Genomic DNA, 13,755 nt, shown 5'->3' on the forward strand with positions numbered 1-13,755 from the left:
TGGCATATTTGGAGAATTTGTCAATGATGACCAAGATAGACTCCATTTCTCCTACCTTGGGGAGGTGTGTGATGAAGTCTAGAGAAACACTTTCCCATGGTCGGGACGAGACTGGTAGAGGTTCTAGTAGTCCCGCAATTATGTTTCGTTCAACCTCATCTTGTTGGCAGATAAGACAGATCTTTGTGAATTGTATCGCATCGTCGTAGAGGTTCGGCCAATAGTACCCCTTTTTAGGAGGGCATAGGTTCTCTACCACCCGTTGTGACCCGCCCATGGTGTGTTGTGGCATTCATTTAGTAGGAGTCTCCTCAAGTTCCCCGAACAGGGGCGAAGAGACGATTTCCTTTGGTTAAGAGTAAATTGTTTTCGACCCAAAACTGGCGAGTCTTCCCCTCTCTTGCTAACTGCATGATGGCCTGAGCGACCGGGCTAGGTGTTCCTTGATACTTTCCTGTATCGTTCCACTCAACTTACTTGCTTGTAGATGAGCTAACATGCACAGGGCTGCATGCTCGCTCTTTCAACTTAGAGCATTTGAAGCTTGGTTTGCTTTACATAGCCTGTGTGTGAACTGGAAGTCAAATTCGGCAATGCATTCTTGCCAACGCGCTTGCTTCGACGATAACTTGGATTTTTTTAAAGAAGTGAGATATGGAGCTGTTGTGTGTCTTCACTACAATTTTGGCTCCGAAGAAGTACTATCTTCAAGATCGTAAACAGTGGACCACTGCCAACATTTCTTTCTCGGATGCTGCGTACCTTCTTTCTGCATCGTTTAGCTTCTGGCTCTTGTATGCAATGGGGTGTCCTTCCTGCAGTAGGACGCCCCTAGGGCGAAGTCTGAAGCACCATCTCGACTTCGAAAGGTTTCGTCACATCGACAATCCCTAAAACTGGCCCTTCCATCATGGCATTCTTAAGGTTGCCAAAGGCTTCTTGACACTGTGAAGTCTAGCTCCACTTGTTTTCCTTCTTTTGTAGTTTGGTCAAGGACTCTGCGCGCTTTGAGAATCCTTCCACGAATCACCGATAGTAATTTGCCAACCCAAGGAAATAGCGCACTTCTATCACTGAGGAGGGGTCTTCTACTCCTTGATGGCTTTGACTTTCTCCACTTCCATACCTACCTTGCCTGCTTCTATTACGTGTCCAAGGAAGTTGATTCGCTGTTGTGCAAACACGCATTTTTTCCCTCTTCACATATAGTTGGTGTTATTTGTCAGGCTAATTAAGACCTTTTCAAGACATGACTTCTTCACGAAACTTCTTCCTTGTACTTACCTCATGCTTACGTAATCTCGGAAGAACAAATTTGTGTGATCGTGGCGATGTTTGAGTCAAAGGCTTGATTGGAAGTCAACCAAAATGCAGAAACTCATTAGCAGCTCCCTCTAGTCCTTACTAGGTCCTTAATTTTTGTTTAGAGGATCCTAGGTTGGAAATTTGAACTTAACCTCAAATCTTACCCGAATATATTTTTCTTCAATTGGACATGATTCTTGATGAAAATGCTTGTTGATGGTATGAATGTGATAGGTTAGACATGATGAATTCATGTGTAATGTGAGAATGCGATTCTAAGCTTTTAAACATATATAATGACGGATGAAATTGGACATATAAGTTAGGAACATTTTCAAATTCTTGATTTCTTTGGAGGATTGGTGGACAATACTTTTTAGAAGGGGAAGAAAAAAGTTTGAAGGGAAATGGTGAATTACAACTCTCAAATTTAGAAGAAATTCAAGGAAGAGATACCCAAAATCTAAATGTTGATTTCTCACGGTTGAAGGCTTGACACTGCTTGATATTGCTCCAAATGACTGCCCTTACTTCTTATTTATAGAGGAAGCTTAAACTAAATTTAAAATATGAAATATGAAGCATTGCCCTCAATTTAAAATCAAATTTTCTAAAATTTTGGTAAAAAATATCTTTTATAATAAGAGGTTAGTCAACCTTCATGATGGGATGTTTTTAGGTGTGTCTTCTAGAACATATCCAAGTTTCGAAAACATCCAACTAATATAGTTTTAACGGAAACAAAACTTCATTACTTAAATTTCAAAAGAATTGATATCTAAATAGTTTTAATTGTTTAGTATAAAACAAATATAGAAAAAAAATATAGCGAAGAGTAAACAAAAACTTCAAAACTTGATCATTATGCACCCTTCCCTCACAAACACAAATTTTCATGTACCCGTGCCAATCTTAAACGCTTCTTTATAACAAACAAAGAATAGAGATAATATAAAAAACGTAGTAATTGAACTTTTAGCATAAGATTATGGTCCATTAAATAACTATAGGTAGGATAACAAACACAAATGTAACATAATATTTATTTAAAAAGATTGGCAACTACAAAGTTAACATTTAATAAGGTAAAGATTGAACGAGGAAAATTTAAAAGAAACATACCTATATTATTTGGATAGATTTCACTTCTTAAGATATACCAGAAAATATAGTTTGAAGCAGGGCAAAAATAAGGAGGAAGATTGCACCAACGAAAGAGACAATAGCCCAAGGAGTATTGAAATAGTTATGTTTGAGTGTAGCTATCGCCTTGTTCCATCGTCTACTGTAGTGTTCTCATAAAGCTTTGTTGATATCGTTGAAGTGGCAACAATTTCGGACTGTAACAAATTTACAGAGATTATTAAACAGTTCTGAAACTTCTATACTACTATCTCCAATTTCGTTTATTATGATTCCGGCTTTCACAAGTACACTCACATCTTTCTCTGTACATATCAAATGATCTAGTAATGACACATATTGGATATACTTGTTGTCATTTCCAACATAAAAATGCTCAAACGCTATCAAATTTTGCATCATGGGTTCAAAGTAATCATCATTAAGTATGGGTGGGATTTCAAAAACCCCATTTTTGAAGCTCACATTCATAAAACATTTGCCATTTTTGAAGCTCAGTTATCGATGGAGGAATAATTGATTTTTCTTCTTTACTATTGTTCTTAGAAGATATCGTGGGGACGAAGAAGAAGCTTAAGAAATCGATGAAATGCTTTGGACATTTCTTCAACAAGGGATCAGGAAGATAGTAATTATTTACAATCCCACGATGAAAAAATATTTTTGTAAGAATTATAAAGGAGATGGAGGGATCCTTTTATTTTACAAGGTATAGACGTTGAAGAACAAAGAAAGGAATTAGATTTTCCAACTTCACCAAATCAGCATCTATATAAGGAAATCTTTTGTAGAATTGGAGATCTACTTTGTGTTTAATTCGAATGAATGCATCTCGGCTGTATTGGCCATAATGTAATATAAGCAACTCCACTATAAAACAACCATTCACGAGCAACATCTTAATAACATCCTCGTCGTTCATGTTTATAGGTTCTGCATAGTAATCTCAAGCGTCTTTTACCCAAGTTTGAGTAGTTTTCACTAGAAATTCCATCGAGCTCATGTTCATCATTCGAAATAGAAAGTTAGCAAGTTCTTGAAGCTTATATTGCTCTTTGACTATCAAATCATCTCGACTATGATGGTGAAACGGGCCAATGGAAATGACTTGGGGGGTAAAGGCTATATTATTCATCTCACGTAACAGGCAGTTGCTCTAGCATTGTTTTGATCCATGATACAACATTACCACAAAGCTGTCCGTTCCTACTACCTTCCGCCATATTGTAAGCTATGTCGTGTTCTCGATGCACTCCAATCTAACTCTTCTTCCCTTGAACTAAAACACCTATGTTTCCAAATCTTCTCTAATAGGAATGTCGAGCTTTTAAAATGAAACTTAAACTAACTAATTTATATTTTTTTTTACATATAAGGCAGAAGAAAAGAGAGAATTAAGGAAGTACCTTGTTTGGCAAATTGATGGAAAGGATGGCAAGCTTGTGACAACCAAGAACGTTAACTTTGGACTAATAACATAAATTATCACGTGGGAGATTGTAACATATTCATTCAAACTTATGATATTGTTCACTTTGAACATAAGGTCTCATGGTTTTGCTTTGTTTCTCCAAAAGGCCTCATACTAACGGAGAGAGTATTGTTTGTTTATAAACCCATGATCATGCTCTAACTTAGCCAATGTGGGACTTCCATCATCCAACATGGAGAACCCCAAGGAGATATGCTAGGGCGGATGAAATCTTTATCTAGCAAGTCATATAGTTGCGTCTTGAGTTTGTTTAACTCTGCTGGTGCCATACGGTATGGGACTTTAGAAATAAGACTTGTTTCTAGTTTAAGTTCTATGACAAAATCTACGGCTCGAGAAGGGGGTATTTCTGGTAATTTTTTTGGAAAATCCGAAAATTCATTAACTATGGGCACCGTGTCTAAGGTCTTTTCTTTTTCTCTTTCATCCATGATACTAAGTATGCCAATATGGCTTAACTACCTTGTTGGACCAATTTCTTGGCTTTCATCATTGAGACTAGTTTCAATGTAACTCTAGCACATGCACTCTTGAACTTAAAGCTGGATCCAGACATAAGTGAGAATAGTACTTTCTTCTTGTAACATACTATACTAGCATAATTTTTAGCTAACCAATCCATCCCTAGTATTACCTTTGAAGTTTTTCATGCTAACAACTATCAGGTTTACGTTTAAAGTTTGCCCTGTTAATATTACTTGCCTATATTTTACTCCATATTTAGCAACTAGGTTTATCCCCGCTTGGGCACTAACAGATTATACATGCAATGAGGGACTAGTTCAAGCCCTGCTTGTCTAACAAATGGGATAGATATAAATGAATGCGTAGAGCCGGAATAAAATATAGTGAAAGCATAATGTCCCAAGACTGATAGTGTACCAATCACCACAGTGTCGGACCTTCTAACATCCTTGCTGGTGAACACGTATGCCCTTACTTGTGAACGAGTCTGCACAAGTCTATCTGTTCCATCAGGTGCCCTTTATGGATTCACTAGATTTTTAGTATTCTTAGTTGTGCAGTTGATAGCAATGTGGCCCTCCTAACCACACCGAAAGCATGCTCTAGTCCTTACCATAAATCTGCCCCCATATGGCTTTCCAAATACATTGCACTTTGATCCGCATCATCCTCCAGGTCCATCTTAGTTCTTGGGATGTTCGCCCGTATGTCGAGGAGGGTGTCTGTCAGTATGTCGAGAGGGATGTCTGTCAGGATAACGAGGTCTACGCGCTAGTGGTTGGTGATATGAGTTCCTCCGTTCATATGATCTTTGGGCTTCGCCTTACTTGTTCTATGCGTGGCCTTATAAGTCATAGGGTAAATGGCTTTTTCCATGTGGCGAATCTTTGAGTCCAAATCCATCACAAACATCTCAACCATTTTTAACTCTGTGTCCACTAGTAAGGGCACAAATCTCTTGAGTCTCATGAACTCTTAGGCATAATCATCTACAGAATGTCCACCCTATGCTAAGTGGGTAAACTCTTGTTGTTTCTTGAGCCGGGCTACTTTCGGATAGTACTGATTCAAGAATATCTCCTAGAATTGTGACCAAGCTATAACACTTTTATTAAGAATGAAAAATTCTCTGTTGTTTAGCCAGCATAATTCCACATCCTTTTTCAGCATGAATGATGCACATGACAACTTCTGATCGTCCGGACAATCCATTAACAAAAAATCATCTCCATTGTCGAAATATACAGTTGAGCTTATGTTGGGTCCCCCACAGTTTCATTGAAGGTGCGTGGAACATATCGCTTGATATCCCATAAATATCTCGCTCCTCTGGTAGATTGCGAGCTTTTGGCCTGCTTGCTGGCTACCATTTTATACATCATCGCCTGGAACGATTCCCACATCAGGTTTGTGGTGGGATCTATTCTATCCTCTCGTGCTGCTGCATCTGTACGAACTACTAAGCCCTCGCGAGGTGGGCTCTCTTCACCTGTCCCCCTTCCTCTAATAGGGGGTCCCTCTTCTTCCTCCATGTCATCTAGGCGACATGTTTCTAAAACCAACCTATAATTTTCCTTTATTCTACTATTCACTATCGTAATTCACATCATATTACCATATCATAATTAGCATACGATTTGGTAAGCACAATATCTTCACAAACATATAATTAGGTCAAACATCATGCTTTGACAAATAATATAATCCAGGCTATCAAACTTAATCATGAAGTACATTTAATAATAGTACGCAATCACGACATATACAATCAATGACATTTATTTTTATTATCTTCTGCAGGACATACCTGACAAACATTAATAGTGGAGCCATGGAACTTACTAAGCCTGTCTTATACTCTAGTCTACATAATCTAAAATCTAAAGATCTAATACGGACCGTAATAATCCCTAGATTTTTTCTAACCTAAATTCACTACCATCAGCATAATATACTCTCTTATGTAGAAATAATCATTGCAAACACCATCGTAAAACATTGTCATGGACTTGCATGTTTCAAAAATTCTTTAAAGCAACCTAACCAAATAGTAAATAAAGAAAAATAAATATTAAACTTGAAAAATAGCCTGTACTAACCTATGGTCTAAGAATTTAAATACAACTATCATATACATGTGCTATTGTCTTTACTTGCAATGTCGTCATTAGCTGTACAGGGGTGTCTTGCCTTTACCTAACAAATAGAAGTAGCACATGCTTTGAGTATTTTATGAAATACTCACTAAGTGACCCACTATTGGGGTTAGGAATACAAACATATGCAACTCATGATTAGTGACCTATCACTAAAGCAATCATTTGGTGGCTTCAGTCCAACCCACTATTGAATTTGTAGTACTTCCCTGCATACGACTCACACGTGAGAGCGTGAGTCTCCGGCGGTTCGCACCCCCTGGACCCATCATAGTTGAGCTAGTTGTTCGTATTCGGACATTCGGAGGTTAGCAAACCCTCGAATATCATGCAAAGCATAATCATCATCATTAACATCATAGTGTACATGTCCGTACTAATTATTATAAATGAAAAAGTAACCCAATGTATATGAACACGCAATATGCATGATGTTCCTATAGTTTTCATCTTAAATCATTCTTATGACACAACCCTATACATCATTCACATATTACTCTAGGTAAAATGCATACATGGGTCTTCATATGTTCATCATCATTAACATCATTTGGTTGTGTCTTAGAAAGCTCTTCATCATAATACATCATGACATTTAGTACATGTACATCATTTTAATATGGAATATCATCATATTAAGTCATATCATCATCATGCATCTTGTATCATAATGTTATCATGTATCATTATCATCATGTCATCATATTATCATATATTAATCTTAATTGGATCCAACTATTAATATGTAATTTATTACTAAAACTAAAAAATACACTTACAAAAGGTTTGTACTATTGGTAATACACTAGTCATGGTTGCTTGAATAAAACAATGCAACCATCATCCCAGTTAAAGAATTTGATTCAAAGCTAACTTAAGAGGAATGCTCAATTTATTTTTATTTTTTATTTTTTTAAAGATTCGGATATATCAACTTGAGTTGCATTCAACTCCAACTATAAATATTAAACTCCACAATATTCATGAGCAAAGCAAGTCTTTTAAAATTATCCATCAAAGATGTTCTAGAATGAGTTGTGCAAAAGTGTTGCCTTAAGATCTAATTCCAATTAAGGATGTTAATGACAAACCAGTGCAAAGGGTGGAAGGTTTGAAGTGGAAATGAATAACAATAGTAGTGAACATTATCTAATTTATAAGCATGGGTGAATGGTCGGTCTCATCCCAATATAGTGTTGCCAGAGATTTTATATTATTTCTAATAGAAGTTATAAATGATGGTGGTATTCCTCGGTCATATATTGCAAAGGTGGAGCATTATTGGCTTCTTTAAAAAGTGCTCTTTCTTTTATCCTTTGAAGATACTGGAAGATGTTCTCAAGGATTTCTACCAGCATTAAGACTACTATCTCTACTTACAATAAACCCTCTCTGTGGGTCATTACTTTCTTTTATCTATGAAAATGGCATAGCCATAATGATATACTTATCTTTACTTGATTATCTTTTCTTTCTCTTTCGTTTTAGTACCTTTGTAATCGTTGTATCAACCGTACCAATGTAAATGTGAAGATTATAATAAAAGTGTACATAATTTTAAGAAAGTACTTAGTTTGAAGTAATCTATTTCACGTAGAAATTATCTATTATTAAAAGTCAATGGTAAAATAAATCCAGACATACAAAAACAATTTTGAGAAAAAATGGAGAAAATTCGATAAAAAATAAGAAACTAAGATGATAAGATAATTTGAATAATTGTAAATCAGAAATAATATTAAAACAAAATTGTAAGCCTTATGCTCTCTTTTAGAACAAATTTGTTTGCATTCAAACTTCAAAAGGATGGGACAATGCAATATTCTCTTTCCTAATAGTAATGCATTTATTTATTTTTATTTATGAAACAAATATTTAATTTGCAAACATTAAAATATCTTGTATGTTTATTTATTATTCCAACCATTTATTTTAGTCTTTAATATCAACCATATAATATAATAAAATATAGTATAGAGTATGTGTTTCACTCGTATATACTTCCATTAACAGTATTAAAATAATTCTTTATAAATAGATGTGTGACACTCAAGTAAAAGATGAGTACATGAGTGAGCGGATACCACATCTAAATGAGAGCAATCTTAAAGATATGATGGTTAAGAAAACCTTTAAAATATTGAGAGTCACTACTTATACCAATTAGTTGTAACTTCCTTTTTGGTGGCTTAATTCATCGAAATTTTATGGTTAACCGTGTTTTCTTTGAAAATTTTTCTAGGATGCATATGATTTGTGGGGATAGTTAACCGTGTTTTATGGTTAACCGTGTTTTCGTAAAAAATTTTCTAGGATGCATATGAAAATTTTATGGTTAACCGTGTTTTCGTAAATATTGAGAGTCACTACTTATACCAATTAATTTTATGGACAAAACATTCTAGGACTCATTTTAGTTTGTGGGGATAGTTTTCAATTTTAGAAATACGATCTTAAACTTTTGCTAACCTAAAGTCGCTACTATCATCATAACATACCATCTTACGTGGAAATAAACACTTAAAACTTCATCATAAAACATTTGTAACAAACCAAGCTAACGATAAAAGTAATCCAAGGAAACAAAGAGAAGGAATTAAGTTATTTAAGCAAAGACAATGGTCTAAAATAAGAAATTTCTATACTCTAAAAGTAAATTTAAGGATTTAAGGCCTTTGAAAAAGGATCGAAAAAGAGCGGGCACAAAAACAAAAAATGACATTTTTCCAATTTCTTATATAGAAGGGATTTCAAGATACTCATTAGTAAAAAAAAAAATGAAATTCTTTAGAAAAATTTAGATCTTTTGAGAAAAATAATAATAAAATATTAAAAAAGGGTTAAATTACAAAACTACCCCTTAACTTTGAGATATTTACGAAAATGCCATTATGTCCCGAATAAGAACTTCCACAGTGACGTTATGCACAAAATCTATCAAAACTCAAAAACTTGTCGTTGGATTTGCTCCAAAATTTGACAATCACCACATCCAACGGTCAAAATTCAAATTAATAGTCAGTAGCTTGCTGATCGGAAAAGATATTTCTGACATATTATTTAGAAAATTCAATCTCTAAATTAGGGCAATTCTGGAGGTTTCAACGTCGGTGTAAGTTTTCCCTATAATGTCTGAAGTTGGAGTAATACTATGGAACAAGAATCGAGTAAGGTCGAGCTCCCAATCGAAAGCAATAAGCGTTTTAGACTTTTGGTCTCCTACTCTCAAATTTCTTCTAAATTTGAGATCAATTCTACACCATTTCCCCTCGAACTTGTTCCTACAACTTCTAAACAAGATTACCTACAAATTCTATGAATCGAGCGTTGAAAGTGCCAAGAAACCATTCTCCCAATCCAATCCACCATTGAAGAGCTTCAAGAAAACTCAAAAATCTAATCCAATGATACACGATATTCGTCAAGCAAGGACAACCCAATAAGTTTCTGCACCTCTAAGGAGTTTTTCCATAGAAGAACACAAAAAGAATTAACCTCAGGAACATGCCCAATTGAAGGAAATCAGTCTCGGGCTCAAATTGGGGCTATTTTGCACCTTTGGTCACATTTGGTCACACCGGTAAAAACGTGATTTCCTCACACTGACTTTTCTTAAACCCATCCTCGCCAGCTTGCATTCTTAGATTGTAAAGCAGCCTCAATATACGATATATTTACCACTTGAATGCCGAGAATTGTTGGTTATCCTTTATGCGGCGTGAGTAGGTTCTCCATTGTCATAAGAAAAATAAATCTAGGTTCGTTACTTCTCTCTATCTGTAAAACTTTTCTTTCTTGCTGGCACGTTCTAGAGGGTGGATGATTGCATTAAGCATTTTGCCGAGGGGTCGTGGATGAGGATTAGTTGCTTGACTGAGATTTTCGGAGCCGCACTTGAAATCTCGGGGTCTCCAGCTACTGAGAGTTTATTAATTATTATAACGGTTACAATGAGTAATATGACCATGTCGAACGAAAATGTCAAGACCATCCAATGTTAAATTTGTATTTTGAATCCTAGTCTATATTTTGGGTATACGTGAGAGTAAGGAAATAAATTAATTTAAAAACTAAAAATAATATTAATAAATTTAAATTTATGGAAGGATTATCCCCTTATACCTTAGTCTTTAGACACTTATCTTTCAAAGTGAACGAAAAGGTAAAAAGTTATTTGTAATTACTCTAGATTTCTACCTACCTACCTGGAGTCCCTACTTTCATCATATTGTAATCCTTTATATGCGAAAATAGCCTTTCAACTTCTTCCTAAAACATAAACTTTATCTTAAAACATAGTCATGGACTTACGTGTTCAAAAATATTTTTAAAATGACACAACAAAATACTAAATAAAATTAAGTAAAGGTTTAAATTAAACATATTTTACTCTAGCTGAAGACTAAGAAAATATATGCGACTACCCTGTGCATGTGCCATGGTCTCGAGTTGTGATGCTGTCGTCGGCCGTACATGAATGTCTTGCCTTTTTCTGAAATAGAAGTAGCAACTAGCTTGAGTATTTAAAGAAATATTGAGTAAGTGACCCCATTATTGAGGTTAAATACAAACACGTACAATCTCATGAATGAGACCTATCATAATAGTCTATTTTCCTACGATGACTACCTAACAGACAACTGGGATGTGTACATAATTTTCCTACACACGTTTCATACGTGCGAGTATGGACCCACCAGTCGATTCACACACCTCCTGAGCCCCCTTTCTGATCGGGCGAGCATTCTCCGAGAGCTGTTGATGTCAAACACCCGTTAGGAATAGCGACCGTCACGACAACATTACGATAAACATAATGAACGTTTCCTTGTTTAGTAGTGTGCACGTCCATACTATCGTGAAGGAATAGGAGTATTCTCCAATGCATGAACACACAATAACACATGAGGTCCCAACATTTTTCCATTTTCATTATTATTTAATACAACACCGCTAACGTTTTTTTTTTCATATCATATCATTTTTCGTATCATTTTACATAACATTTCTTATCATTTTTCATATCTTTTATGCATACGTCGGGTTGTATTTCATGTTAATTCGTCATTTTACATGTCAATCATATCATATCGTTCAAATTAAAGAAATATGTCATATCATAACATTTCATGCTTGAATTCATCCTAACCATATCGTTTCATCAACTTATCCTATCTATATCATTTATTGAACGTATCCTAGTCATACCGTTACAAAAACGTATCCTAACCCTATCGTTTTATCAATCTATCCTAATTATATCCTTTTCTATACATAACCTAACCATATCATTATATCAATCATACCTTAGTCATATCATTACATTAGGTTTATCATATCCTTCTCATATCCTATCTCACACATATCCTTGAAGACATCATAATCCACAAATTTGAGTCCTTGTTTCAATGCTTGAAACTTTTGCGCCATGTCCTGTTGAAAATATTGTGGAACGAAGCGCTTCCTCATGGACTCTTTGAACTCGTACCATGAATCAATGGGTGCTTCAAGATTTCTTCTCCTACTTGACATCAATTTATCCCACGAAATTTGAGCATATTGTTTGATTGAGCAATGCATTATAGTACCTTCTTTTCATCACTAAAATTATGACAGTTGAATACCGACTCCACCGTTTTCTCCAATTCAAGGTACTCCTCTAGATTGGTTTTGCCATAAAACTTGGGAACTTTTAATTTGATGCTCCGTACGTTACGATCAATTCTATTGTCATAAGTAACTTGTTGTAAATTACGATGCCTTCTTCCACGACCTCTCCCTTGCATCAAGGTACGACCAACCGCATGTGGATTATCATTGTGTTGATTAGAATTTTCTCCCTCATATTGATCGATAGATTTTGCAGGTAGTGGAATCCTCTCTCGAGCTTGATTTTGAATCTCCAATCTTCCTATTCAATTTTCAACTCTTCTATTCTTCGAATTATTCTTTCCATGGTTCGTTGTTGTGCTTCTCTTAGTCGTGCATCAGTAATGTTAAGATTGCCATCTAGATTTTTCATGCTACAAAAGAAAGTTAAGAGAGAGAGAGAGAGAAAAAAAAAAGACCTCACAAGCCCTCCCTCATGTGTATTCACTCATTAATGTAGTTCATTCGTGTTTAGCACTCATCACTCGAATCAATGTATTATTCCCTTACAAATTCACCCTCACAATTGAGCACACACAAATCACACCAAAACAAATTGGGATGTAAGGCAAGCTATGTTATAGAGCTAAGTGCAATTCAAAGTGAAAATATAACACATTTAACACACAAACAAGAGTATTAAAGGAGCAATCTGAATAACTACAAATAAACGAATTAAAGAAAAAAAATGAATAAGGACTAATTTTGCCATAGTAACACGTGAGAGTTACATATAATAATCAAAGACATTTAACATACATAAGCTTTCTTTCTTTCTTTCTTTTTTTTTAAGTGGTTGGCAAAAACTAGATAGTTACCAACAACAAAATTGATTTAGAAGATCTTAAACAAGAATGATAAAATCCACCTCTAACAATTTATAGAATAAGTCACCATGATTGAAGAACCCACATAAGGTTTTTTTTTTTTTATATATATTTTTGACATAGAATATGAACATTCTACACAAACTCGGAAAAGAAAAAAATTATAAGAGAATTAAAAGAGATAAACTCAAGGAAATATATATCCGACTTTGAGCCTAAAACTCTGATACCAATGATATGGAATCAACTCAAGGGAAAGTTTGGAATAGATTACCTTGATAATCAAGATCAAGAGTAAAGAAAACTCGTTTCTAAACTCACAAGAGGTTTGATCAATACTACTTGAATGATTCTAACATGCAAGTTCTAAATACAAGAATTAGCAAAATAAAAGGTTAGCTCTCAACAAAGCTAAATAGAAATTATATTCTTTTTAATTCTAAAATGTGATATTTCTAATTAAAGAAAAGAAAAGAAAACACATAATTTCCCTATTAAATTGGCTAGTTAATGAGAAATATCCATGGCTAGCAAGTTAATGAGGCATATGTTATAATATAACCTCAACTTCTATATTAAATAAGCTTAAATATACAAATAAATATTTAAATTATAATTAAATAATGCAATAAATGAAAATTCAATCGAGTTCATTAAATGCAAATTAAACTGCATTTAATGTTATTTTTCTTAAAGCTCAACTTTGCACAACATATAT

The 13,755-nt window shown here is 34.7% G+C and overlaps 1 pseudogene; it reads right to left on the minus strand.

The window, feature by feature from the left end:
• Positions 1-2,454: 2,454 nt before the first annotated feature.
• Positions 2,455-5,086, minus strand: LOC111473550 (annotated as a pseudogene).
• Positions 5,087-13,755: the final 8,669 nt, after the last annotated feature.

Source organism: Cucurbita maxima, unplaced genomic scaffold, assembly GCF_002738345.1.
Source record: "Cucurbita maxima cultivar Rimu unplaced genomic scaffold, Cmax_1.0 Cma_Scf00131, whole genome shotgun sequence".
NCBI classification, from domain to species: Eukaryota; Viridiplantae; Streptophyta; class Magnoliopsida; order Cucurbitales; family Cucurbitaceae; genus Cucurbita; species Cucurbita maxima.